Here is a 15410-nt window from a genome sequence, read left to right as displayed (position 1 = left end):
GACTGTGTCCCCTTGTTCTGTTGCTGGTTGCCTGGGCGAAGAGACCAACTCCCACCTGGCTACAGCCTCCCTTCAGGTAGTTGTAGGAGCAATGAGGCCCCCCCCGAGCCTCCTCTTCTCCAGGCTAAACAACCCCAGCTCCCTCAGCCTCTCCTCATAGGGCTTGTGTTCCAGCTTTGTTGCCCTTCTCTGGACAAGTTCCAGTATCTCAACATCTCTCTTGAATTGAGGAGCTCAGAACTGGACACAGTACTCAAGGTGTGGCCTGACCAGTTTTGAGTCTCAAGCCACGAGGGAGGACCAATTACAGAATCACAGAATGTCAGGGGCTGGAAGGGACCTTGAAAGATCATTTTGTCCAACCCCCCTGCCAGAGCAGGGTCACCTATATCATAATTATCACCAAGTGAACTTAACTCTTGCACTGGCAGAGCTCCCAGCACCCCACACACAAGTTCTTCTTCCTAAACTGCAAAGCCCTGGAAGACACCCACTCACTGTTAGTTTGCTTAGTGTTCCCAAAGGGCTTCTTTTATGAGGGTATGTTGAGGGTGAGGTGTTCTCAGAGTGACCATTAGCACACTGACATCTTCTTTACATATGCCACTCGCAGTGCCGGTTCATTCTACGCCTCCTCAGCAGCCCACTCACAAGCTGCCAGCACCCAGCACAGGCCAGCTAGTTTTCCTAGTTTCAATAAGCCCCAAATATTTTGCTGGCCCTTTTCACTGTAATTCCTTTCTCCAGTCTGGCTTACCTGCACTGAAGTTGGTCTCCTTGGTGAGTGAAAAAGGTGAGAAAAAACCTTGCAACAGACATTTCAGTAAATACCTCTTCTTAGACAAGCCTTTGTGAAACAGTGCTTACAGAATTTACTAACAGAAAACTCAAAATGTTTACAGAACTTGCTAACAGTAGAAAGGGATAGGAAATTAAACACTAATTCAATTTTTAAATATTTACTACTCATGGTGAACGTGTTCTCTTCCACAAATTCTGCTCAGAAAGTGAGGCCACACCACAAATACTGGGTTCAGTTTTGGGTTCCTCACGCCAAGAAGAACATTGAAGTGCTGGATTGTGTCCAGAGAAGGGCAACAAAGCTGGTGGAGGATCTAGAGCACAAGTCTTGTGAGGAGCAACTGAGGGAGTTGAGGCTGTTTAGTCTGGAGAAAAAGGTGCTGAGGGGAGACCTTCTTGCTCTTTACAAATACCTGAAAGGAGATTTTACCAAGGTGAGATCTGTCTCTTCTCACAAGGAACAAGCAATAGGACAAGAATAAATGGCCTCAAGCTGCACCAGCGATGGTTTTGGTCTGATATTAAGAAAAAAAATCATTCCTGAAAGGTTTCTCAAGCTCTGGAACTGCCTGCTCAGAGAGTAGTGGAGTCCACATCCCCAGTGGGATTTTAAAAGCCATGTAGAGGTAGTGCTGAGGGACATGTTTTAGTGGTGACGTAGCAGTACCAACTGAATTGTACTTGATGACCTTAAAGGTCTTTTCCAGCCAAAATGATTATAGGATTCAGCAGATCAACGATAGCCAGAGTTGAACAAATTTGAACAGCTTTAGACATGCTTCTAAAATAAAGATATTACGTTAGGAATATAACCACTCAACTACCCTTTTCTGGTCCTTTAAATTGTCCACACTCACTTACATGTTCATGACAAAATAGTTGTGTCTGTCACTATTGCATCCACTTCTATTTACCAACAGAAAATATACAAAAGCTGCCTCTGGGAGCATCTTTTCAGGGCATGGAAAAATGCATCTCTAATCTTCCTGTACTTTTCGTTCAACCAATATCCAAAGCAACTAAGTGAACATGCAATATGGAGAACACATTCAAAGATGAAATTAGTTTAGTCACCTCCCGACTTTGAAGAACAACAAATAATGTATCCAAATCTATTACCCAAGAAAACATGGAACCAAATTGTGCAGCACTAAGCAGATTTAAAAAGCATTTTCAGCTGAAAAAAAAAAAAAGTATTTGCAACAAAACAAATTAAATGGAAATAAAAAAGTCTTTTTCCAGCTCTGCAGAGCAGCAGTGAGCACCAAGCAAGGCTCAAGCACAATGAAATCTAGTGGAAGTCCAGGCACAGGCTGCCAAGCATTTTGAGCAGCAGGGACACACAATCCATTCGTTCTGCTCCCACACTTTCAGTTCAGTATCAGGTGAAAACACCTCATCATTTTTAGTAACCTCAAGTTGATATTCCAATTGCTTGAAATGAAAAATAGTTTTGCCAGAGAATATTAAATTCAGGGCAATATCTGCTGGGCCTAATGGCATCTGAGCACAGGGCCTCAAAGAGAGTCAGATCAGAGAGATCAGTTTTTCAGCTTCTCTTTTAGTTTGGTGGGAAATTGACACTTGGCTCCTCAACAAACATAACAGAAACTGACACCTATACGAAAAGCTTGCTTGGTAGTTCGGTTATATTTTTGTTCCTTAAGACTTAATACACAGGCTTCATTTTCTGTTTATGAAATGGGTACTTCAATCCACAAACTAATAGGAGGGAAATTTACTTAACCTGCAGTCCTATTCACACTCATGATCAGAGAAACCTTCCTAATCCTTATTAATTCCTGAATTTCAAGCTGAAATCAGATGGGATTAAACTTTTTCCATTATCACCCTGTATGACTAAAGACTCCTAAAAAATTGTCACAGATCAGAAATGTACAGATAGGAGTAAGTGAAAAATGCACTGAAACATTTCGGTAGCAAAGAAAACTCTCCAACAACAAAAAAGGAAGCAGCCTACTGCTTTTACAGAAGACTGAAAAATTAAGTCAGACTCTCCTCAAAGTGGAAACATTCTTGGACAGTGATCACTGGGCTGTGAAGGGGATTAACAAGCTCTAACAACACAAGTACTTCTGCCCACTCTGTTATAAACACCCCACTCCTTGAGTTTTCTCACCAAGAAACAGGAGCTAGAATAAAATCAGCATAGTGCTGACAAACTACTTGTGAAAGATTATGTCATCTTCACAAGTTATCAAACATTGTGCTAGTTCAAAGTATCCTAGATAAAGGCTGGACTAAAACACCATTGATCTATATAGACGATTTTTCACTTCAGGAAACAAGCATTGTCAATGGTTTTCACTCTTTCATTATGGAAAACATCACAAATGGATGGCGTAAGTCATGAAGTGTCACTTTCATTGCTTAAGATCATGTCTATTATGACACTATAACTTTAAATTGAATTCCTACAAAGTTCAGTATTGTACTCATGAAATTTATACATCTGTATAGACATGTCATTTACTGAAAGAGTGGTCAAGCACTGGAATAGGCTGCCCAGAACAGTGTTGGAGACACCATCCCTGGGGTGTTCAGGCAGTGTGCGGACCCAGTGCTTAGGGACATGGTTCAGTGCTGACCCTTCAAAGCTGGGTTGAGGGTTAGGCTGGATGATCTTTGAGGTCTCTTCCAACCAGATGTATTCTGTGGTTCTGTGAATGAAGACTAGCTACACAGAATGTAGCCATGTTGCCACACGATTTGGGTCTGTAAAGAACATGCTGAAGGCTTTGGCAGAATTGGTTGCATTAACCAAATAACAACACTGTGTAGGCTGAGAAAAAGGTTTTTTAAATAAAACATAAAAAATACACCACCTTCAATGTAACCAAGCAATTGGAATACAACTGTAATAAACTGAGAATAACGAGCATGTTGTAATGCTGCTTAACTTATTTGTAAATAGCCATTTAAAGTGCTTAGCAAAGGAAAACAGCTTCCGAGATGGACTGTGGGGGGAAAAAAACAGACTTTAGATTATTGGCCTAAGTTCAGCAGCAGAGTTAGCAATTTATGGACTTGATTATACCTTCAAAATGAACAATAACCCAGTAACTACTGCAGTAGTAAGGTACTAAATTTTTATGATATGGGGTAATCAGGTGGCTACCAAAGACATAGTAGACATGCTGCAAAGAAGAAACCACTCACATTAAAATTGTCAAGTAACAAATTCCCTCCTTGAAAAGGATATTTTTCTTTAGATGATGTCTTTAGCAGACTGTAGGCTGTTTCTTTAAATGAATGTTTATGATACACTTAATTTCTAGGCATACTTGGTTACAGAAACAGGCACTGAACTGTACATTGTGGTTAGAAATAATAGGACTGTCATACCTGGATTCATATTGACATTTCCATCAGCCTCTTATTCTGGATAGATTTGACATACAGGGGAAAGCTCAGTCACCCCACATCTAAATGGTGCTTACATATTCATAATCAAAATGTTCTTGGTTGTTTAATCAGGAAAGCAAAACTAGTTTCTTTATACCACTCTAGCACAGCAGTGACCAGGCTGACATTTCACTGTGGTTGGAGACACCATGCTATTTTACTGCAATTACAAATCTCCAGTGAAAAAGTTAAGGGGCAAAATTGTGGTGATTTTTCAAAAGACTAGTGTATTCATTTGTGTGGAAAGTTGAAAAGCACTGTGTTCTGGTCTTCATGGTGGAATGGGCACTCACAGAGTGTGGAATTAGCAATTTCGTGCAAAACCAGTAAACTTTTCTCCTCTATTTAGGGTGTGAGTTGTTAATAAAGATGAAATATAAAGGACACACCTATGATGACTCAATAAGCACTGGAAGGAATGTAAAGCTTTTAAGTATTTAATGCTACAGGATTAACTCAATAGCTCACAGACTTGTTTCGGTTAGAAGATGCATTTATGAACATTAAGTCCAATCATCTAACTCTACCCAGCCTGGTACTGAACCATGTCCCTCAGCACCACGTCTGCACTGTTTAAACACCTTCATAAATGGGGATTTAATACCCTCCCAGAGGAGCCTATTCCAGTGTTTGACAATCTTTTCAGCAACGTTTCTTTTAATACACAAACTAAACTTCCCCTAGCAAAACTCGAGGCCATTTCCTACCTCTCATCCTATCATTTGTTAATAGGCAGAAAAGACCAGCACCCACCACAGTCCAAGCTCCTTTCAAGGGACTTGTAGAGGTAACAAGAAGATCTCCCCTCAGCCTCTTTTTCTCCAGACTAAACAACCCCAGTTTCCTCAGCCACTCCTCAAAAGTTTGTGCTCTAGACCTTTCAACAGCTAAATTTCCTTCCTTTGGACACTCTCCAGCACTTCAATGCCCTTCTTGTAGTGACATACCCTAAACTAAACACAGTATTCCAGGTTTGGCCTCACCAATGCTCAGTACTGGGGGACAATAGCTGCCCTGGTCCTGCTGGCCACGCTATTCCTGATAGAAGCCACAATACTCTCAGCCTTCTTGGCCACACGCTGGTTCATACTCAGCTGCCTGCCAACCAATACTCCCAGGTCTTCAACTGCTGGGCAGATTTCTATGCACAAATAAAAATTGTGCAAAAGGAATCATGAAACAGAACATTTGAAATTTAATATAAATAATACCCAAAAGTTTTTATGACTGTGCTGTGGGGTTTGGGATTTCTTGGAATGTTCTAGGACTACAAACAGTTTTTATACTGCCCTCACCTGAACATTTATGTAGTAGGTTAAGCCCAAAGTTGGGAATCATCTCTGTGCAGTTATTGGATGCGTAGGATCTACAACTCTCTGAAAGGATGTTGTAGCAGGGTGGGCACTGGTCTCTTTTCCTGTCTCTTCTCCCAGGTAGCAAGTAATAGGACAAGAGAAAACAGCCTTACGTTGTGGAAGACTTAAGTTAGGAAAACTTGCTTCCCCAAAAGGGTTGTTGAGCCCTGGAACAGAACACTTAGGGAGGTGGTGGAGTCCTCATACCTTGTGGGATTTAAAAGATATGTAGATATGTGACATGGTGACCTGACAGTGCTGGGTTAATAGTTGGACTCAATGATCTTAAAGGTCTCTTCCAATCAAAATGATTCTATAAATCTGTGATTTCTAATGAAGAAAATGAATATATACATGACATGAGAATTTTCATGACACTGTCTAGATATCAATATATCTTCCTCAGCTTAAGCAATACACTCCAGATACATTGTACCTTACCGTATTTCAAAAAGTCAGTCTTTTAGAAAGTTTACCAATATACCTAATCCTAAAAATAAACCAACATAACACCAATAATGCTGATAAAGCTCAACTTTCAGAGACAACTGTGCTCTTCGCCCTGAAGGGACACACACAAATTTTATTCTTCCAGTTATTTACCAAAATGTGTAGAAAGGTTGATTTGTTTGTTTGGGTTTTAAAATCATAAGCCAATGTTTGTCAGCACACTGAAGGATCTAACTAGATTTCTTAACTGTTTTTTTCCTGAAGCAATCCACAGCCCAGATATTGGTGAGCCAATGACAGGTTTTAAGCAGTGCACTCTGCAATGTTTGCTCAGGTTTACCAAATTCTGAAAACCCAGGGAAGTTAAAGCCAGGCAGGAGAGTAAAAGGGAAAACACAAACCAAAGAGAAGCTGCTGAAATAGTAATAGCTCAAGTGAAAAAGACCAACATAACACAGTGCAAAAGCCTAAAAAAGCCCCAGAGGAGTCCAAAGAGACACTTGACAGACTAACAAGCATCCAATTCTGAGGAACAACAGAGATCAACACTGACATACCTTCTGAAAAACTCTGCACTGAAAGTGGTGAGATATTAACGCTTCACCCTCATGTCACATTACTCCCAGCTATTCACTACCCCCATAAGTAGTTGGTATCTGCTCTATACTAGAAACTTACATATGATATTTGCACTCTCTCCATGCACAGTAGACTCATGAAATTGTTTTTGATTAGAAAAGAACTTTAAGATCATTTAGTCCAACCATTACCTAACTCTGCCAAGTCCACTCTTAAACCACATCCGTTTGCACCACATCTCTGTCTTTTAAACACCTCCATGAACAGTAATTCAACCATCTCCCTGAGAAACCTATTCCAGTGTTCAATAACCCTTCCAATGAAGAAGTCACTTCCAACATCCACACCTCCCCTGGCTCAACTTGAGGCCATTTACTCACATCCTATCACTTGTTACTAAGGAGAAGAGATCAACACCCAACTCTCTAAAACCTCGTTTCAGGTAGCTGTGACTTGATGTCTCTGTACTTCACTGTAATACTGAAATCACACAGAAGAAACCAAAAGCCAGTGCAGCATTTGGGAGCTGAAGCACAAAGTTCTCAAAGGAAACAATAATTTTCATGAGGGGAGTACAAATGTCTGCTTTGAAGTTGCGACTTGAATACTGGGGTCTCAGAGTAAGACACAAAATTAGAAGCAAAGCAATGCTTTTGCAGGCCCATGTCATGGAAGGCCTCAACAGGCCAAAATAGGCCTGAACATGTCCTGGCTTGCCCAGACATGTTCTTCTGCTCTCCCTATCTCTGTTGTGGGGAGAAGCAACCATAGGAAAGAGGACAAAGAACCTGGAGCCACTGAAAAAATAACATCTTGGATCAATTAATTACTTTTACATCACAGCCCCACACCACTGGTCTAGACACCTGACCATGATACAAGGACCATAAGCCTACACAAGTTTTCCTGTAGCCTGTTAATATATAGCAAACAATGGTATGACTGTACAGAAGGAAGGATCTGCTCAATATATCACTTTAATCTCATCAGTTCCACGCTGTGTTAAACTAGAGGTGAGATATCTCTTGTAATAGAAAACAGTATTGATAACATCAAATTCTAGAAGCCAACTCAGAATGCAACTTTAAAGGGTGAAGCTGGTACTCATCTCTGGCTTCAATAGCTTTGCTACCTGCCTCCTGCAGAAAATTAACTATATTTCTCACTAACAGGACCAAAGAAAGTTAAACCTGGCACATGTCAGCTCAAAACAGGCTCCTCCATTCAATGGCAAGTAGAGAACATCTCTGATGATGACTCTCTAGCTACTCTGACAAATTCTCTGTAGTCTCCAAAATACATTTTCAAGCATGGAAGATATGATTTGATGTTGATTTGAGGCAGGGAGATATAGGCTCCGTCATAAACACTTTCAGTGGATACTATTTAATGCCTCATGGATCCATACTCAGACAACTGCAAGGCAGAGATTAGGATGTCCTAAAAAAGAACTCTTCATTAAAATGATTTGGCATGCAAATGACAAGTTCTCAACCCTTGTCAAACATGAGGAGAGTTAATGCAAGGGACATCTGCATTGCCCTTTTATCTCAGACCCTGAAGTCCAGACAAACCTGGCCATATGATTGCATCATGCGGTGTAACAGTTCTGATGCCCATAAAACTTCATAGGAGTGCTGGCTTATCAATTTACATTTGAAAGATACTCATAACACACCACAAAATACCATAAAAACACTTATGAGTACAAAGCAAGGATGTGAGAATTTATCTCAGAACCTTCCTATGCATAACATGTTCGTTTTTTCAGGCTACATTATGTCATTAAGGTTTTTTGCAATCTTTCTTGCCTTCAGAAAATGTAGAAATAAATAGAAAAATCCATGACTTATCATACCAGGCCTTTAGTAATGAATACAGTATCATGCTTTTAACTGCAGTTGTGGCTAATTTCCAGCTGGTTTTATTTTTCTAGCACATAAGCAAAGCATACAGAGTTCTTTGATTCAAGTTACCAACTAATATTATTAACTAATTCAGCAGAAGAAACCACCGAACTGTAAAAATTACTTCCACCCTTTTTTAAGAGACATTAAGATGCAATGATGAACAAACTTAAGAAATGGAATTTTCATTCAAATTTCAACACTATAAAATATTGGGATGCTTTTTTCTCTCTCATGTTCTTAAAATCTCATATTGTCCTTTCCTTCTGAGATATGTCAATCCTTCCTTTCCACTACCTGACACACACACAAAAAAACCCACCAGAAAAAAACCAAATCATCCCACAACTATTTGATTTGTCTCCCAGGAACAAATTTTGCTTGTGAAATACCTACATTCCAACTTCATGCACCTTGAAGTACCATGTAATGTCACCACTGGCCCATTTCATGACCTTCACAGTACTCTTCAGTCCCAGATATACCACAATTAAGAATCTGTTCAAACTCCCTACAGTGCCTCCTTCACTGAACAGAGGCCAAGAACTTAAATATCTTCAAGGGAAGATAGACAACATGGTAAAGATACCCAGGCACAATCTCTGCACAAGTTCCTAGCACAAGGCAGGGGGCTGTGGTAGGAGGAGATCTGCTGAGTGTATCCTTAACTCCCTGGACTGCATCAGAGAACAACTAAGCAGACCTTGGATCTGACCCTCTATTGTGTTCAGGTTTGGGCCCCTTACTACAAGACAGACATTCTGGTGCTGGAGCAAGTCGAGAGAAGGGCAATGAAGCTGGTTGGAAGGTCTAGAGCCTATACCTTCCAAAGGAGCAGCTTTGGGGTTGTTCAACCCGGAGAAAAGTAGGCTCAAGAGAGACCTTCTAGCTCTTTACAAATCCCTGAAAGAAGGTTACAGTGAGGTGGAGGTCAGCCTCTTCTCCCTAATAACATTTGATAAGACATGAGAAGATAGCTTCAGGTTGCACCTGACCAGATAACATGAAAATTCTTCAATGAAGTGATTATCATACAATGGAACATGCTCTCAAGGGAGATGATTGAAATTGCCATTCCTGGAAGTCTTTAAAAGATGCAGAGATGTGGTCACAGTTTAGTACCACACTAGGTAGAGTTTGATAATAGCTGGAATCAATTTTGAAGGTATTTTCCAAGTAAAGCAGTTCTATGATTTGTTCTCAGGTTAGCTCTCAAGACCAGATAGTTTCAAAGCACACATCACATAACTGCAGGATGTATAAAACCCAGCAAACCTTCCAAATTTTACACTTCAGGAAAGAGCATCCATCACACCTTTACTTCTCAGAAGCAGGGCCTGAATTCAAATTTTGCACAGACATGACACACCCTGGTATTTACAGTCTAGAAGAACCTAAACTGTTAGAGAAATCATGTACTAGAACACTGAGAATTTTTTTACAGATGAAACATCCTGTTGATCATCTTGCCACTATCTCTTGTGCAACCAAAGACCTGCAGGCGCAACTGGGACAGCTTTTTTCTCTTCATCTTTGGAGTGTCTTTAGTGTTACATGTTAACCTGGGGTCACACACCTGTTCAGAACTGCTTAAGATTTAAAAAAAAAAAAAAGATATTCTAAAGAAGGCTGCCTGCGACCTTGACTGAGTGGTGAAGTTACTTTAAGACCCTAAAATCAGTAAGTACAAAATAATTCAAGTACATCCTGGCTTAAGCACTATTGTCCTTCAGTCAAGCAGTTATGACTGCAAAATTCCTTATGATGATATTCCAAAGAAGTAGTACAACACATTCCACAGCCCCTCTGAGAAAATTCCTTGCTATCCTTGTCCACGTTTCTGTCATGTATGTGCTCCAGTGGCAAGAGAACTAATGAGGCTGTATCTAGACAATTATCAACATTTGATCCATTCTCTGTCTGCTCAGATGCTCCCTGGTTTAAGTGCCATTTAAAAATTTAAAAATCAGTATTACAGTACTTTGTAACGTCAGAGGCAGAACCTTCATTTAACTTTGTAATTCTAGATACAATAGCTTTTCTCGTGAATATGATATATCACACGTTTCACGCTGAGTATTCTACAACACAATAGAGCTTTTTGTTACTGTTAAAACTGCAGTTTAGTTTCTGAGGCAGTAAAAAGGAGCAGAACAAAGAATAAATTAGAAAAGGTTTAAAAATTAGGCTGAGAAAAATCATTGCAGCTTGAATTTAAGTACAGAAAATTACAGGAAAGGATTCAGAAAACATTTGAGAAGGCTAAATAAAATATGCATTTTAAGGTAAAAATCATGCTTTAATTGTATTGATACTGTGATATTTAACCAGTGATCCACAGTTTGGATGGGCACGGACTCCTAATTTAAAAAGCATTCTTATAAAAAAGGCAGTCAAGTCTTTCATCTATATGTCCCTTACTTATTTTATTCTCATTCCACAGCAACAACAATAGAGACTTATATAAAGCTGGCAGGAAAATCTTCCTGTGAAACACAGGGTATTAAATTATCAGTATAACCATCTGTCAAGGGTTAGGGCTGGGTTGGCCACTAGACAAGTGACAGATGCTTTCTATGAGCCTCTCTCAATTCCCAAAGGGGAAAGGAATGAGAGAGAGACTGATGAGTTGGGGAAAAAAACTAAAATGGCTTTAATGAGAATAATAACAATAAAATCAAATAGATACAAATAAATACAAACAAGTATCAAACACAACCTCCCTGATGGCAATGACATTGCTGTCACTATTGATGCTGTGGGCAGGCACTGGAGAAGTCCCAGACTGGACTCACTTGCAGATGGGAATTGTATTCAGCAACACACAGATCAATATCATAGTGCTTCCTATGGCACTACTCATTGAAGAAGAGGCTTACATTTGGTGATCCCTCAGCTTTATACTGAATATTGACAGAATGGAATCTCTTGTTGGCCAGTTTAAGGACATCTGTCCTGTCTGTTCCTCTCTGCAGGTGCTACCTCTTTCTGAATGCATCCCAAAGTGGCACACGATATTTAGCAGCGACCTTGGTCTGCACAGGAGCAAGTCTAAGGAAGAGACTTTCTGCACCCCAACCCTTGGCAGTAAATCTAACCATTAGCACTACCACTGCTAGAAGCAGCCACTGTCTGTGAAAACATGCTGTTAACTTATGAAAGCTCTGCTACTGAGCAGAGACTCAGCAGGCAAGTCAAATCACTGAAGAGAATTAGTTCTGTTCTAGATCACTCCGGGACACCACTGTATTTGTCAAGAGGAGAAGAGAACTGTTGTTCATCCACCCCCTTTCCCCATGTTACAGAGGTAAACAGCCTCTCTTCTCTTTGTTGGTCAAGTTTCTAGGCTTACCTAACTCCCACAAATTCACCAGATGACAGGTTAAAACAGCCAAAATGCACTTTCATCTAACCAGAGCACTTAATTTTGCATAATACTTAGTTGAATACAAATGTTAAGGCACAATTCACAGGAAAATACAAAGTTTTGCATGTAATTCCCCACCATTTTTGGCAAAGACAACAAGCCAGTATTTGGTTTAGCTGTATCAAGAGTCACAAACTGCATCCTTGTTTGCATCTATCATATTTTAGTCAACATAGCAAAGACTAAAATTATTTATAGAAAGCTAAATCCGCACAGCTCTGAAAGATGAGTCCAAGCTTTTGAAAGTGTCTTCTTAATTTGCCTTTCACTAGGATTTCATCACAAAACTCCCTTACTGTTTTGCTTCATTAACTCTGTTTTGTTTATCAGCCAAGTATAAATATTTGTGGATACTTGTGTTACTAGTAGCAAATGTTGCATGGGCAAACATACCAGTCCTGGATTGTCTTTGCACATGTAGGAAATATTTTTCATGCCTTTAAACTCAACAGAAACACATGCTGTGCCACAAAGATATCAGAATCCAGGAATGGTTTGGGTTAGAAGGCACCTTAAAGATCATCTAGTTGCAACTCCTCTGTCATGGGTAAGGACAACTCCAACTAGACCAATGTGCACGAAGCCCTATCCCATTTGGCTTTGAAAACTTCCAGGCTTGGATCCTCCACAACTTCTCTGAGCAACCTGTTCCAGCACCTCACTACTCTCACTGGGAAGACTTTCTTCCTAATGTCTAATCTCAAACAAGCTTATTCCAGTTTGAAGTCACTACCCCTTGTCCTATCACTTTTTACAATGTCCCTCTCCAGCTCTGCTATAGCCCACTTCAAATACTGGAAGGCTGCTATAAGGTCTCCCCAGACCCCTCACTTCTCTCACATGAACAACCTCAATTCTGTCTTCACAGGAGAGATGCTCAAGCCCTGTGATAATCTCTAGCAAATGGCAAGATGTTCACCTGTTAAAAATATCCCACATTTGTGTTCCCTTCCACAAACAAGAAATGCAAAACACCTTTGCTGTAGCTTTTTTCTCAACCTACCATATCAGGCATGGGTACAGGCACACCATCACACAGGTGAAATTTGAGAAATACTCATGTTCAAGGAGCTGGAGAGCAATCCAGAAACAATAAAGACAAAGAACAAAACAAAACACATACACACACCAAAACCAACCAAACAAACAACCTCCCACAAAGCTGGCATTTCTGAGTTAGATTGCTATGAACACAAGTTCTTGTCAATAAAAGTACAGCCAGCAGCTGTATTGTATATCTTCACTTTCATATTCCAGAAGAAAGACACAGGATTAAGTTTGTGCACAGTGAGCTGCCCTGCTGTTACATGAGTTGGTCATGGAAAGGTACAGACAGGCAGCATGAGAACTTTGAGATCTTTTAATACTTCCACTGCCTCTGCTTGTGATGTACAACATCTATTTCCTGGCTAAACAGAGAACTGAAGTCCCCGGAGTCCAAATCCAGTACCTTTCATAAGCTCTAACTTCATTTTTAAAAACGATAAGAGAAAATGTAATTTGCTTCCCAGCTTTACCAGTAATTCATACGTGTTCTTATTGCAGACTGCAGAAGCATATGTGAGATCAATAACAAACATCCCACTCTTGTTCTGCTTTATTTAAAGAGAATATTCCCCACCACAGAGCCTGCTCTATGCATTCTCCAGTTTGAATGATGGAATATGGAAAAAGAAATAGAGAAACGCATTCAAAATAGCAAATTGCATGATTTTTACCAACAGGCAGGCAACCTTCTGCAATCAAACCACTCTAAATTTTACACTTCTGCATTAAAAAAAAAAGATACACCGAGGCAGCATCAAGACTGCAAAGTCTCAGATAGTAAAGAATATCAGAATCACATCTGCCAGTGTGTCTCTCCTCAACTCTCCATCAAGTTCCTCATTTCAGTTACAAGTGACTTACTGAACCCTATTTAGTGGTAGAGTTTGACTTTTTCTTCTGTCTGCCTACTTGCACTGAATCATACAGGCACACTCTACCTCAAATCTTGCCTGCTGCATATCTCATCTTGGCTTCAAACTTCACAAAGTTGGAAGCTTAATGCTTCCTCTCGATATCTATTTCCAGCAGTAGCTGGAAAAACAACATTGTGGACCAATGATCACTCCATTCGTATCCATAAAAGGTCATTATAGACAACATATTCAGAAAAGTTACTTACAGGAAGCTAGAATATTCTAGCCGACCGCATCCAAGCTTCAGTTTGTCTTCTTGAATTATTTGGGTAGTTACTTCTATCACAGAGGCAATGAAAAGCACCATCCCTATTGCTGCAAAAACGCCATAATTGCTTGCTAAATGCAAAATGCCTCAACCCTCAATGACACAAATCCAATGCCTCAAACCCAAATCAGGAAGCATTGGAACCTCTCAAGATGACGGCCGCAGTATGTTCCTCAATAGCCACTAACCTCTCTGGAGGCAGTTGTTTTGAAAGGTTTGGGGGTTGGAGAGGGCTCAAAACGTGTTTTTTTTCAGTTCACCTCAAGCACACACTTCCATTTCATAGAATGGTTTAGGTTGGAAGGGACCTCAAGGATCATCCCATTCCAACCTCCTGCCATAGGCAGGGACACTTCCCATTAGAACAGATTGCTCAAGGACTCATCCAAACTCTAATTCATATTCCTTTACACCAAATTTGAGAAAATAGAAAAGTTTGGGTGAGTTGTTTGAGTTGGCTCCAAAATAACGTGTAACAAGTGGAATGTGACTTCTTGGGAAACTAAACTGTCTTTAGCTATCAGGCTGAGAAAGACTTTTCAGGTCTCTTCAGCCTTAATTTCATGTGACTGTGTTTAGCTGGGCTGTATTAGGAGTAGATCATCATATACACTAAGGTCAAGTGGCATTACCTTTATCCTGCTGTTCTGGTAAAGACCAATTCAAAACTCTTCAAAAAACCAACAATTTAAAATGCTGGTGCCCTTGTTGCTACACCTCTAATACATAGATTTACCACGCTCCTACTGCAAAAGATAAAGGAAAACATTTTCAACACTGCAAGAATAAAAGCTTGAATATCCTCAGCACCACAGGACGATAAGTATTTATGTATAACGTTCTGTTCAGCCCTACTGGAAACACAGGGCTCTCGTTTTATAGCCTGATATGATTAATAGCAAGATTTTATGTATTGCCAAGTTACTTCCAATTCATGTATTTTCCAAAAACTGCCTTTAGCTACTCCTCGTGTAGAGCTTTTTACCTGATTCCCTCGTTATGCTCTCCATGCGTTGCGCTGTTATTGCTCTCATTTACCTTCTTGCTTGTCATTATTATGTATTTTTACTACTTTCCTCCTGCAGCCTCGCACACAAAGCTCCGAAGAAGCGGGAGTAAACCACAGGTTTTGCTATTTGTACGGAGGCAGCAGCTTCACGTGGGTGATTCACTACTCGCACTCAGGCAGTAAAGCATTACTAAACCCTCGGGAGGAAAAAAACTCCTTTCCAAGGA

The sequence above is a fragment of the Pogoniulus pusillus genome, chromosome 21, assembly GCF_015220805.1.
Source record: "Pogoniulus pusillus isolate bPogPus1 chromosome 21, bPogPus1.pri, whole genome shotgun sequence".
Lineage (NCBI taxonomy): Eukaryota > Metazoa > Chordata > Aves > Piciformes > Lybiidae > Pogoniulus > Pogoniulus pusillus.
The sequence above is the reverse complement of the archived record's forward strand: the minus strand, read 5'-3'. Positions refer to the sequence as shown.